General features: G+C 37.2%; 1 protein-coding gene and 1 pseudogene across 1 annotated transcript in view; one reads left to right on the top strand and one right to left on the bottom strand.

The window, feature by feature from the left end:
* SLC2A13 (solute carrier family 2 member 13) overlaps positions 1-14,297 on the top strand; it is a 375,922-nt gene that overhangs the window by 101,619 nt on the left and 260,006 nt on the right. The window lies entirely within an intron of this gene.
* LOC121105444 lies at positions 7,785-9,049 on the bottom strand (annotated as a pseudogene).

Here is a 14,297-nt window from a genome sequence, read left to right as displayed (position 1 = left end):
AAAAATTTATTAAAATACTTTATTAAATGTTTTGGGTGACTGCTTCTTTTAGAATTATAACTATATTGGTATAACACTTTAGGTCTTTGGATACTATTTGATTCCTGACAAGTGGAAGAGTCTTAGATTTAAAATCTAAGTTTTCCTGTAAATCCCACTGTGTGTGATAAATGTAAAGTAAGTAAGTCTCACTTGTATAGTAGAAAACTTTAGGGCTGATCACTTCCCGCCTATCTTCCTTATTTAGACAAGGTTTCTTTGCTTGAATAATTATACCACTCTCATTTAATGGCTTCTGAATGTGAGGAGCTGTACCCGTATTTTTTCCCTTTAGTTTTTTTTTTTTTTTTTTTTTTTAAGTAAGCTCCCCGCCCAACATGGAGCACAATACAGGGCTTGAACTTATGACACTGAGATCAAGAGTTGGTTGCTTAACCGACTGAGCTACCCAGGGGCCCTTCCTTTAATTCTTACAGCAAGCTTAAGAAATTGATATTCTCATTTTTATAGTTGTAAAAATTGATAGAGAAGTTAAGTAACATTTCCCATTACCCTCTTAGGCTGCAGCGGAATTAAGAATTCAAAATACAGCTTACCTCTTTAGAACCATGTGTACTCTTTAACATACTATGTTAAGGTGATCTCTTTCCCACCATCTAAAAATCATGTCAGTCTCCTTTCTAGAGTTATGCTGAATTTTAATAATGCTTTAAAAAAAAAAAAACCCTCCAATTGCTTTCAGGCTTAATTGTAGATAAAATAGTTTTGTGGTAGATAATCACAGTTAATTTTGTATGCTTTTATTTTTTTTAAGTAGTCAAAAGAACTTAGCAAGCTTCAGGGCATTTATTCTTTTATTTTCATTTATTCATGAACTATTGACTTTTTGTTATCAAGTAACGCCCTATGCTTAAAGTTTTCACTTTTTTTTTTTTTTTAAAGATTTTATTTATTTATGTGACAGAGAGACAGCCAGTGAGAGAGGGAACACAGCAGGCGAGTGAGAGAGGAAGAAGCAGGCTCCCAGCAGAGGAGCCCGATGTGGGACTCGATCCCGGAACGCCGGGATCACGCCCTGAGCCGAAGGCAGACGCTTTAACGACTGCGCTACCCAGGCGCCCCAAAGTTTTCACATTTTGAAAGTAATACATGCTTATTTTGGAAAGTATGAAGAAAAACCTAAATTATTAAGAAAGTGAAAATTACCAGTAATTCTATCAGCTGTTTCTAATAGCAAGTGAACAAATGACTTCCCCCTGCCCCCCACCCCTGCCCCCAGCATGTGCTTGTGAACCTGCACACTGGCCACTTCTCAGCCACATGGGGGGGGGGTTGGGAGTGGGTTCAGTAGTTTCAAGAAATTCTTATATTGAGTCAGGTTTAGCAAAAAGGGAAGTAAATGAATAGTGGGATACACATGTCCATTTGCTCATTAGAAGATTTGGCTCATCTTCCTTATGAATAAGTAAACTGATTCATGACCCACTGCCGCAGACTTGAAAAATCAGAAGTAGGTGTGCATCTGCTAACATTACAGATACTCCGATGGGAATTTCTTTTCATTATTAGTGATTAACTTAATGAAGACATTAAGAATATGATCTTGGCATCTAAGAGAATAAGAGTCTGTTATCCACATTCGAGTGCTGTCTAGCAGACAAGATGGGCATGGGTTATAACTCATGCGAAGTACTTTTCTAAAGAGCCTGAACCGNNNNTGATTGCTTCCACAGACAGGGTAAGGGGCGGGTGAAGTGTCTATACCTAACTGTATTTGCTTCCTACACATAAGCTCTGGAGAACTTCCCCCTCCATTCACAGTATTTTATTGTCTTAATACTTTCTTTTTTCTTAGCTTAGAATATCAGAAAGACATTTTACCAGACTCCTAGAACGTATTCATTGTTCTGTTACTATATTTTCATTTTAATATGATTTTCTTAGTAAAAAGTCTACACTTACAGAGCATAAGCTGTGTGCCATTTACTGTGCTGAGTGCTTTACATGCTTCGTTTCATCCTTCCACCTCTTTCATGTGGCTCATAATGACTGTTTTACAAAGGAGAAATGGAGACTTAGGAAAGAAAAAAGAAATTAATGAAAATGTTAGAGCTGATAGATGACAGAGCCAAAAACTCTCACCCACATGTACCGGAGTTGCAAAGTCCGTTTTCTTACCACTCTGTTACAACTTCTAGATTTCAGAATTTCTTTATGGAAAACATAATTTTTTATCCTGTTTCTTCCATTAGGCTTGTCTAACCCTTGTCGTTTTACTGTAGTCCTGTGTTATTAATTTCAATTTTAAATTTTCCTTAAGTATTAGCTAACTCTAAGGGTTGTTTTAGTTATTAATATATGTTTATTGGGCAAGAAGGTATTTTTAGACTTAAAACATTCATGCAGTGTTTTTCTTTCCTAAATTTTTAGCCCTGTTTGAGTGAGATTATAAAATCATTTAAAAATATAACATTGACCTAACATTGGAATACTAGGAATCTAAACTAACAAATAAGCAAAAATCTATTAAGTAAGACTCTTTGAGGGGACACCTGGGTGGCTCAGTCACTTAAGGGTCTGCCTTGAGCTCAGGTCATGATCCCAGGATCTCTGGGCTCCTTGCTTAGTGGGAGTCTCTTTATCCCTCTCCCTCTGCTCACTGCCCCTGCGCCTGCATATTCTCTCTCTCTCTCTCAAATAAATAAATAAAATCTTTAAATCAGCCTCTATGAGCTGGGACCCAACCTCAGAAGTTTCTAGTGATGCTAATGTGTGCAGCCAGTGTAGAGAACTGGAGACTTAAAATACAGCTTTTGGTGGTAACATGTCAGTGTAGTTTAGAGCAGTGGCTCTTAATTAGGGTGCATCAGAATCACGTGCAGGAATCACCTGTACCCCTGAAACAAATAATACATTATATGTTCATTATTTGAATTTAAATTAAAAAATTTAAAAAAAAAAAAAGAATCACATGAAGGGAGAGCTTGTTAAAACACAGATTGAGGCGCCTGAGTGGCTCAGTCAGTTAAGTGTCTGCCTTCAGCTCAGGTCATGATCCCGAGGTCCTGGGATCGAACCCCACATTGGGCTCTCTGCTCAGCGGGGAGTCAGCTTCTCCCTCTTCTCCTCCCTGCTCATGCTCTCAAATAAATAAATAATATTTTTAAAAAAAGAAGGAAAGAAAAATACAGATCGCTGGGCCCAGTGTCCTAAGGTCTGAGGCGGGTCCAGGGATTTGTGTTTCTAACAAGTTTTCCGTGATGCTGACACTGCTCTTTCAGGCTGTCCTTTGAGAACCATTTCAGGTCTAGGTGTTACTCTTTGAGAATCACTAACTTAGGGTCTCACTTTCTGAGTTTTTTTTTTTTTTTTTTTTTTTTTTTTTTTGAGATGCTCCCCATATCCACCACCTTTCCAGCTACATACCCACATAGACTTTGCAAACTATCCTTCAGGATTACTAGGAGCCCTCAGATGCCCATTATCAGTGTTGAAGTGCAGTCATATCTCCAGATGAAGAATTTGTTGTTGTCCACATGGAAAAACCTCAAATGAATTTGACTCTTCCCTTCATCTATTCTTTAGACTATAAAGCAATCAATTACTTCTATTTAGAGATTTTTTCATACCAGAGCCATAGGCTTTTTTTTCTTTAGTCCTTCAGTGATTTTTTAAAATGCCAAAAGGTAAACATATTTTCCACTAATTTCTGATTCTAATTTATTTCTAGCAAAAGGGTGATTCTGAACTATGTTAAGTGATTACAGATAAATTAGGGTTAACCAGTATTTACTAAAGGATCACTTAACTTGGAAAGTTGGAATTAAAATTTTTTTTTTCAATTATGGTAAAAGAGACAACATGAAATTTACATTTCAAATGTTACCGTTCAGTAGTATTAAGTACCTTCCTAACATCGTGCTATCTTCATCACCATCTCTCCAGAACTCTTTTCATGTTGCATAACGGAAACTCTGTACCCATTAAATAATAACGTCCCATTCATTCCCCCTGACCCCCCAGCCCCTGGTAACTACTGTTCACTTTCTGTCTCTATGAATTTGACTAGTCTAGATACCGCATATATATGAAATCATAGCGTATTTGTCTTTTGTGAGTGGTTTATTTCAGTTAGCATAGTGCTCTTGAGGTTCATATATGATGTAGCATATATCAGAATTTGTGTTTTAAGGCTGAATAATACTCTGTTTTATGTGCATGTATGTATTATGTACACATACTGCATTTTGCTTATCCATCTTTCAGTCAGCCCTTGTGTTGCTTCTACCTTTTAGCTATTGTGAATAATGCTACTGTGAAAATGGGTGTAGAAATATCTGAGTCCCTAGTTTTAGCTCTTTTGGGTATATTCCCAGAAGTGACATTTCTGGGTCATGTGGTAATTCTGTTTAATTTTTGATGAACTGTAAATGGAAGAGAAAAGAACAGATAAAACCTTGTTACTCAGCTTCTAAGTTGTCAGTAATAAATGTATAAACTACAGATTGCTTGTATAAGATAGATTTGGGCAGAGATGATTTCCATTTTCAAATTGAAATTAACAATTCCATGCTCAATCTGTTGTTTAATAAAATTAGCTACAAGATTTTCTTTGAGAGAAGATAATTTAGATGTGTACTGTGTCAACTACACACATTTCTAGAGTAGTTGACATAAGTCCTATAAAATAACATCAAAAATCTCAAATTCATTCCTTTATGGGTGGTCCTCCATACCAGTAACTTCATCAGTTAATTAATGGTCTTCTTTATGTTGACATTTAACTGGGGAAAAAAATAGGTGGAAGGTAGAAGAGTTAAGAGTAACTGATTCCTTTTCAGCAAGAAGTTCTTCAAATAAAAGAAAATTTACATCAGCATTTAGTTATAACAATACATACAGTTCACTAATTGTTTCCTATAGCACAGTGATACTATTTTATCTACTCAGCCACATGAAAAAGTTTAGCAAAGTCAAGCCCATGGGCTTGGACTGATGCAGAATGGTTTCTATCTCTGATTCTGCTAATAGCAAATTATTTAATCTTACTGTAAGTCGCAAATCAATTTGCTCAAGTCATTTTTTTCTTTTTCTTTTTAAAATTTTTAACTTTAAAAATTATGAAAGCAACAGATGCCCAAAGTTTTTTTTTTTTGTTTTGTTTTTTTAAAATAAATCAAGTAGTCTGAAAGGTTTCTAATACAAAAAGTACAGTGTCCAAGCTATCTTACCTATATTATCTTGTTCCACAGAGCAAACACTTTACTCTCTTAGGAGATTTTCACCTTCAAATATAGTGTAATATGTTTATGTGGTTATTTCTTACTAATTTTAGACAGTATCTGTTATGGATATGGAAAATGAGGATTTAGCTGATAAATATGGATTTATTTTTTGATGCTTTACTATAAGCTTCATATACCTATTTCCTCCCTCACAATATAGATCTTTTACTTATGAATTTTATAATCTCTATTTACATGATTGTGACTCTGTAAATTTGGTTTACTACAGAAATATAAGTAGCATACTGTAATTACATTTCTGATAAAGCCTTTCTTTTAGGAGTTACCAGTTGTCTTTTTTAAAAAAAATATTTTTCTAGAATACTTTTAGATATATAGAAAAATTGCAAAGATAGTGCAGAGAATTCTATATGCCCCACACCCAGTTTTACCTATCCTTTGTTAGTATGGTGCTTTTGCTGAATTAATGAACTAGAATTTATACATTATTGTTAACAAAACCTCATACTTTATCCAAATTTCAGTAGTTTTACCTAATGACCTTTTTGCTCTTCCAGGGTCCTACTTAAGATACTGCATTACATTTAATCATCGTGTTACCTAGGCTCCCCTAGACCATGACAGTTTCTCAGACCTTCCTTGAATCTGACGACTCTCACAGATGTGAAGAACAACTGGTCAGATACTTTGTAGGAAGTCCCTCAATTGGGATTTATCTGATGTTTTTCTCATGAACTGGGGTTATGATTTTTTGGGAGGAAGACCGTAAGGACCATTTTCATTACATATGTCAGAGGTGCCTACTGTCCACACAACTTATCACTGCTCATGTTGACTTTGATCCTGACTGTTCGGTTTCTCCGCGGTCAAGTCGCTCTTCCATCACCCCTGTTCTGTGCTCTACTTTTTGGAAACGAGTCTCAGTGCGGCCCTTACTTATGGTGTGGAAGTAATGCTCCACCACTTTGAGGATAAGTAGCTACACAAATTATTTGTAATTGTTCTGCATGAGAGATATTTCTGTTCTCTTCCATTTATTTATTCTATCACATATTTACATCTGTATGACTCATGGATACTTACTTTATACATTGGGCTGTAATCCAGTGTTGCATAAGTTGTTTAGGGTTGAACACTGGAAGCTCTTTTAGTTGACCCTTATGTTCTTTTGACATTCTTCCATCATTGTGGGTTTTTTTTTTTTTTTTAAGCATTTCCTTACTTTCTGGCACTGCAAAATACTCTAGAGTTATCTTTTATATATCCTGCCCCAATTCTAGAATTAGCCATTTCTCCAACTTCCTTTTATTTTATGTATTCATTGCTATTTGGGTGTTATTGCTTATTCAAAGTGCCCTCTGAACTGAGAGCAAGGAAATGTGTGTGTGTGTATACAATTTCATGTTGATACAAATGTCTGTAAATACTTCCATATGTAACCATTTGTACCTTAATTAAGCTAAACATGAGTTTATTCTGATATCTCTGAATAGTGCTGGTGATGTACGTGCAGTAAGGACAAGAGAGAAGAGACAGGACAGCTGAGAAAGAAGAGAGGAAGAGGATGGTAGTACAGACTACTGGATTTAAGGATTTAACCTAATTTCTGTTTTTCTCTTTCTTTCTAAAAGGCAGTTTTGAGAATACATTCATTTAAGAAGATTTAAAAAACATGCATCATCTAATCAAAAGATAATAAAAGAAAGAATGCCAGTTTTTGTGATGAATTGTTCTGAACATGGTGTATCAATATTAACAAAAGCATTTTTACTTTTCTAAAATATTTTTTTTTCTTTTCTTATGGGACTATATATTGAAATCCAGTGAGAGACACACAGGCCGTGAAGTGAAAAGGAGAAAGGATGGCAGAAAGAGAGGTGAATCAATTGATGGAATAGTATTGCCACCTCATACATAGCCTTTCAGGATTTCTACTAAAGTACTTTGCATATGAATGAGGATGAGGCATCTCAGGGAGATGGACCAGGTTTTGAGTAAGAGCTCTGTCCCCTATTACCTGGGTCACCTTGGGCATATTTCTTAACTTCTCTTAATCTTAATGTTTTGATTGCAAAAATGGGAATAGCGGTACCTGTCTTGCTGAATTGTGAGAATTAAGTGAGATGAAGTTTATAGAGGACCAAGCACAGTGATTGGTATAAAATAGATTTGTGTGCTGAATGCCACGGAAAGGTCTGGAGTTTTTCACCATTTTCCTAGTATGTCAATGGGAGGCTGGATTAATTCTAAGACTTCTCAAAGTTTGGATGTGACTTAGGTCGAGCCAGCATAGCTGCTTCAAAGTTACTGCCCAATTGAAAAAAAAAATTAGGTATTTGATTCGATGTTTAGTTTTACCCCATTTTAAGTTAAGTTTTATGTATGAGAAACTGAATTTATAGACATTTCAACAGCAGAGTTGTTTTAATAATGAGTTCCCATTACACGTTTAAAATTATTTGACTTGCTTTACAATCTCCTTATTACAAACCCATTCACATTATTAAAAGAAAAATTTTTTTTTGTATATAAGTTTTTTTATTTGTCACCATTAAAAGTCTGAATTTTAAGCAGATTCTTGACTGGCATATCATATCCTTTAGCTCATTCAACTTTAACACCTGTCCTATCCCCAGTAGCTTTTCCAGAACTGTTACTTTCACTGGAAAGCTCCCTGAGTTTTCCTAGTTCAAGCAGGGCTTCTTCAGCGTTTTTGCCTTTATAATGACAGTGTAGTGGAGAAGACAGATTGGCATGCCTTTTCTGTATCTTTCCCAGTGCTGTCCGGAATCAAGTCATTTGTCTGCATCTCTCCAGTCATGATTTCCAGCTTCTGGAGTTGGTGCTGAGCATAAGAGGTCTTCTGAATCTGATTGTGGTGTTTTTTAAGTAAAACCAACCCCAGTTTAAATAAGTAGCCATCTGTAGTCTTGATACCAACATGAGCTTTAGTCATGATCTGCCATTTTTTTGACCATGGAGCACCTTTTGTCATGATCCATGCCATGAGAGTTAGGTAGTTTTTGCCTCGAACATCGTAATTTTCTAAATTCATCTTCTGCAGATTAGCAAGGCTAGTTCGAAAACCCTGAAGGCCATCGCATCAATTTTGGTTTCCTGAGACCTGTGACTAGTAGTTTTCCAAAATTTTTATATTGACAAAGGTGGTGCTTTCACATCATTCCACTCTTTCTTAGAAAATGGTTCTAACTTTATTCTTGGTTCCGATTCTGATACTTATCATAGGGTGCTTTTATTTTTCTTCCCCAACTGCCATGGTGCTGCTCAGAGAGCAAAAAGGGCCCATGGTTTGAATTTATTCTTTAGGTCGAGTCACTTAAACCCTTACTTGTCTGTGTATCACCACTTTGGGAATTATCCCTGACCTCCACCTCTGTGTGTCAATTAACATTAAATTCAATTAAAATTTCCAGGGAATTTGGGGCTATACTCAAACTGTAAAGTGGGGGTGAGATGAAAACTGGCATCATATTGGCCGACTACCGTGGTGGAATTCATTGCCAGTGCAGTGGACTTTCTGATTCCTGTCCAGTTTGCAAAGGTTGTTTCACCTGGCTACTGATATATATTAGTTTCCTATGGCTGCCGTAACGAATTACTACAAATTTACAATGGCTCGGTTCTGTAGGTTGGGACTTTAGATTGTCTTGGCTGATTTCTTTGCTTATGTCCAAAAGGCCAGCAAGATCAAGGTGTTTGCCAGCTTGGGCTCTTTTCTGGAGCTTCGGGGGGGCGGCGGGGAATGTGCTTCCAGGTTCATTCAGGTTGTTGGCAGAATTCATTTCTATGTAGTTTTAGATTGAGGTCCCCCTTTCCTTGCTGTAGTTCATCCTCTTCTAGATGGTCTAGCGGTCACCCGCATTCCATGGTTTGGGTTCCCCTTCTTCAGAGGCAGCAAAAGCAGGCTGATTCCTGCTCACCCTTCCAGTCTGTCTGACCCTCATTTCTGCCTCATCTCTCTTGCTTATCTTCTGCCACGTCTCTCAGACACTTCTGCCTTCCTCTACTTTTAAGGGCTCAGATGATTAGATTGAATCTACCCAGCTACTGCAAGATAATCTCTGTATTTTAGGATCCCAAACCTTAATCACATCTGGAAGGCTCTTTGGCCATGCAATATAACAAAGAGATGATAGATAATAAGATAAAGAAGGCCATATGTGTGAAGGTTCCAGAGATCAGGGAGTAGAAATTGGGGGGGGGTTTCGAGTGGTGGTGGGAGATACCTGCCTTTGCCTACAGATTACAGCTCTTTTTTTGGTTCATAAACGTAGACTCCGCTATGGGTCCCTAAAGTACAGCAGCTGGTCCAGAGGCACACCCTGCAATAGTTATATGTTCTGTTGTTTTGAGCTTTCTTTCTCCACAAGCCCTCAAATCCTGGTGTGGGGCACAGGTCATCAGCCTGGATGCTTTCTTTCCTCAGTGTATATATTTTATTTAGTCCATTTACATTTAAAGTAATTTTTGATAGTATATACTTATTGCCATTTTGCTCATTGTTTACTTCCTGTTTTTGTAGTTTTTCTCCTTTTTTTCTTCTCTTGCTCTCTTCCCTTGTGGTTTGATGATTTCCTTAGTGGTATATTTATGTTCTTTTCTCTTTATTGAGAAATCGTTACAGATTTTTGCTTTATGGTTACCATGAGGCTTATATATAACAACTTGTATCTCTAACAGTCTATTATCAGTTAATAACAACTTAAGATTGATCCCATTCTAAAACTCAATGTTTTTATTCTCCCTCCTCCATATTTTATATTTTTGATGTCGCATTTTACTTGTGTATCCCAAGTGATTAATCTACTACATTTACCGTGTATTTACTTTTGTAGTGAGATCTGTTGTTTTGTATGTTTTCTTGTTTCTAATCAGTGCCCTTCTTTTCAGCCTAAAGATGTCCCTTTAACATTTCTTGTAAAGGCTGTTTAGTGATGGTGAACTCCTTTAGCTTTCACTTGTCTGGAAGTCTCTCTTCAGTTCTGAATGATAACTTCTGGGTAGAGTATTTTTGATTGGAATTTTTTTCTCTCATCACTTTGAATATATCATGCCACTCCTTTCTGGTCTGCAAAGTTTCTGCTGAAAAATCTGATATTCTTATGGGAATTCCTTGTACATAATAAGTTCTTCTCCCTTACTGCTTTCAGTATTCTCTCCTTCTCTTTAAACTTTGACGTTTTAATTATAATATGTCTTGGTATAAGTCTCTTTGGGTTCATCTTGTTTGGAACTTCCTGGGCTTCCTGCAAGTGGAGGTTAGTTTCCTTCCCCAGGTTAGGGAAAATTTCAGCCATTATGTCTTCAAACAAGATTTCTGCACCTTTTCCTCTCTCTCCTTCTGGAACCTCTATAATGCAAATGTTAGTCCATGTAATGTTGTCCTATAAATCCCTTCAGCTGTCTTCACATTTTTTCTTTTTACCACCCTAATTGAACGAGTTCACTACCTCATCTTTCAATTGACTGATCCTTTCTTCTGCTTCATCTAGTCTGCTACTGAACCCCTCTAGTGTGTTTTTCAGTTCAATTACTATATTCTTTAGCTCTGTGACTTCTGTTTGGTACTTCATTTTTGCATCTCTTTGTTCAAGTTTTCACTACGTTCATCTATTCTTCTCCCCAGTTTGCTGAGCAGCTTTATGACAATTACTTTGAAGTCTTTAGGTAAATTATCTGTTTCATTCAGGTTTTTTCTGAAATTTTTTTTTTTTTAAGATTTTATTTATTTATTCGACAGAGATAGAGACAGCCAGCGAGGGAACACAAGCAGGGGGAGTGGGAGAGGAAGAAGCAGGCTCGTAGCGGAAGAGCCTGATGTGGGGCTCGATCCCATAACGCCGGGATCACGCCCTGAGCCGAAGGCAGACGCTTAACTGCTGTGCCACCCAGGCGCCCCTTTTCTGAAGTTTTATCTTGATCTTTCATTTAGAACATATTCCTCTGGGTTTTTGTTTTTCTTTTCAATTTGCGTGACTCTCTGACGATTTCAATAGAGTAGATAAAACAACCACTTCTCCTCAGTCTTGAAGAAGTGGCCTTGTATAGGGGATGAACCTTGTCTTTCAAGCCTGCCCCAAATCTTTGATCTCAAGCCTTTGTGCTTGTTCAAGCAACCTATTATATTTTTAATAGCTCCCAGTAGTTAAGGCTATGCCAAGACCTGTCAGTGTTCCTCAGGGGAAATTTTTAGCACCTAGATTCAGGCTGAGTAGAAACCAGATCCTCAGGTAACAGCTTTTAAAGTTGCTCGATACATACATTCCTGTGGGACTTCAAGCTTAATAAGCCCTGTTAGCCAGGTGATCTGGCAGTGCTCCCCGGCTGACAGTTGCCAAAATTGAGCAGAAATTGAGGTTCTAGACAAGGGTATAAGCTCTTTTATGGATGGTACTGGTGAGCTGGAGGAAGACTGAGGGAGAGCATTAAAATGGCATCCCTAGCCGGCATGCCTTAGGAGTAGCTCTGTAGTCCACCAGGTGTATGCCAAACCTGAAGGCGATCCCTCCGGCCAAAGCTCCAGAACAAGCTGAGGCCTCCTGCACAGAAAGACAGGGGGTGTGCCTTGTTCTGCTGTCTGTGCAGTGCCCTGGGGGTGGCAGCCTGCCAACAGCCATTTTTCCGATTGCTGTAATCCCATAGGACCCAGAAATGTAAGCCTCGCTGGCCACCAGAGCCTGGTAGTCAAGGGGTGTCCCCTGGGCAGTGGCGGCAAAAACCATGGCACCGGACGTAAAAGCCAGGACACTAGCCCTGTGTAAAGCTCTCCCCCCTCCCAAGAAGACACTGGTCCTCTGGAGCACAGCAGACCTAGATTACAAAGAAAGCTCCTGCCCTCCAGGGTTCCTGGAAAGGATTAGAGTAAGCATTTAGGTGCTGCATGTTTAATTAGAAGGCTGCCCCTTAAGCCACAGCCATAACATTAACCCAATAGGCAGGAAGACTAAGCTCCTGGGTCTGTTGCTTCCTGCTGTGCCCTGGGAAAGGTAACTGATTAAGAATTCTTTCTCTGTTGGTTAAAGTCCTGTGGGACTTACAGTCGTAAGCCGGTGTACATATGCTGCCCCAGCCGACTCACTTTAGTTGTAAGGACACACACAGACTGAAAGGGAAGGCATAGAGAAAAGATACTCCATGTCAATGGAAACCAACAGAAAGTTGAAGTAGTTATATCAGATGAATTAAATTTTAAAACAAAGACTGTACTAGACAAATATGGGTGGTACATAATGATAAAGGACTCAATCCAACAAGAAGATATAACATTTATAAATATTTAGGTACCCAACATAGGAACACCTAAATATACAGAAACAAATATTAATAGACTTAAAGGGAGGAATAGACAGCAATACAATACTAGTAGGGGGTTTTAGTACCCCACTGACATCAGTGGATATATCATCCAGACAGAAAAGCAACAAGAAAACATTGCCCTGATACCAAAACCAGACAGGGACACCAAAGGAAAAGAAAATACAAGCCAATATGCCTGAAGAACATAGAGGCAAAGATCCTCAAGAAAATAATAGCCAACTGAATTCAACAATGCATTAAAAAGGATTATGTACCATGATCCAGTGGGATATTTAATTCCAGGGATGCAAGGATTGTTCAACATCTGCAAATCAGTCAATGTGTTACACCACATTAACGAATTAAAGGATAAAAATTATATGATCATCTCAAAAATGCAGAAAAATCATTTGACAGAATTTACCTTCCATTTATGATTAAAAACTCTTAGGGGTATGGAGGAAATGTACCTCCATACAGTAAGGGCGTATATGACAAGGCCACAGCTAATTTCATACTCAGTAATGAAAAGCTAAAAGCCTTTTCTCTAAGATCAGGAACAAGACAAGGATGCCTACTCTTGTCACTTCTGTTCAACATAGTATTGGAAGTCCTCGACAGAACAATTAGTCAAGAAAAGGAAATAAAAGGCATCACAATGGAAAAAGAATTAGCAAAACTGTCCTTCTTTGCAGATAATATGATATATTTAGAAAAGCCTGAAGACGCCATCAGAAAACTGTGAGAACTAATAAACAAATGGAGTAAAATTTCAGGTTACAAACTTAGTGCACAAAAATCTGTTGTTTCTATACATTGATAAGAAACTATCAGAAAGATAAAGTAATCCCATTTACAGTTGCATCAAAAGTAATAAAATTCCTTGGAATAAATTTAGCCAAGGATCGGTGAAAGACCTGAATGCTGAAAACTCTACGACGTTAATAAAAGAAATTGAAGAAGATGCAAATAAATGGAAAGACTTTGCTTATAGATTGGAAAAGTCAATATTGGTAAAATGTCCATACTACTCAAAGCAATCTGTAGATTCTGTGCAACTCCTATCAAAATTCCAATGGCATTTTTCAAGGAAATAGAACAAATAATCCTAAAATTTGTGCGGAACCACACACACACACACACACACACACACACAAATCCCAAATAGCCAAAGCAGTTTTGAAATAGAACAAAACTGGAGGCATCATGCTCCCTGATTTCAAACTACTTGACAAAGTTATAGTAATTAAAACTGTGTGTTATTGGCATAAAAACAGACACATAGAAGGAACAGAACAGGGAACTCAGAAATAAACTCACAAATATATGGTAAATAACATTTTAATAAAATCTTACTAGAAGTGCTAGTTAGATTGATATGTATTAATAGCTGTCAGAATTTAGAGGTCTTTGAACTAGTATCAGAGGTTCACTCACTTTAAAAGCAAATTTACTGGGTTTTAACATGTAATATTTCCTTTGCTTGATTTCCAGATAAAATACTGTTCTATATAAAGTGATGGAATAAACAAATATTTAATTTATTTCCAAGCCAGAAACATGTTAATTGCTTTAATGTTTTTGAGTAAATGTAGAGATAATAACAAAAAGAAACTATAATAATACTTGCTACAAATAATAAAAGATTTCTTTCTTTGCTTAGTAGCCTCCAGACATTTCACTCTTGAAATTGTAAGAACATGTTTACTTTTCAATGATGTCACTCTACAGTAA

Source organism: Ursus maritimus, unplaced genomic scaffold, assembly GCF_017311325.1.
Source record: "Ursus maritimus isolate PB19 unplaced genomic scaffold, ASM1731132v1 scaffold_26, whole genome shotgun sequence".
Lineage (NCBI taxonomy): Eukaryota > Metazoa > Chordata > Mammalia > Carnivora > Ursidae > Ursus > Ursus maritimus.
This window is presented reverse-complemented; position numbering and strand designations above follow the sequence as displayed.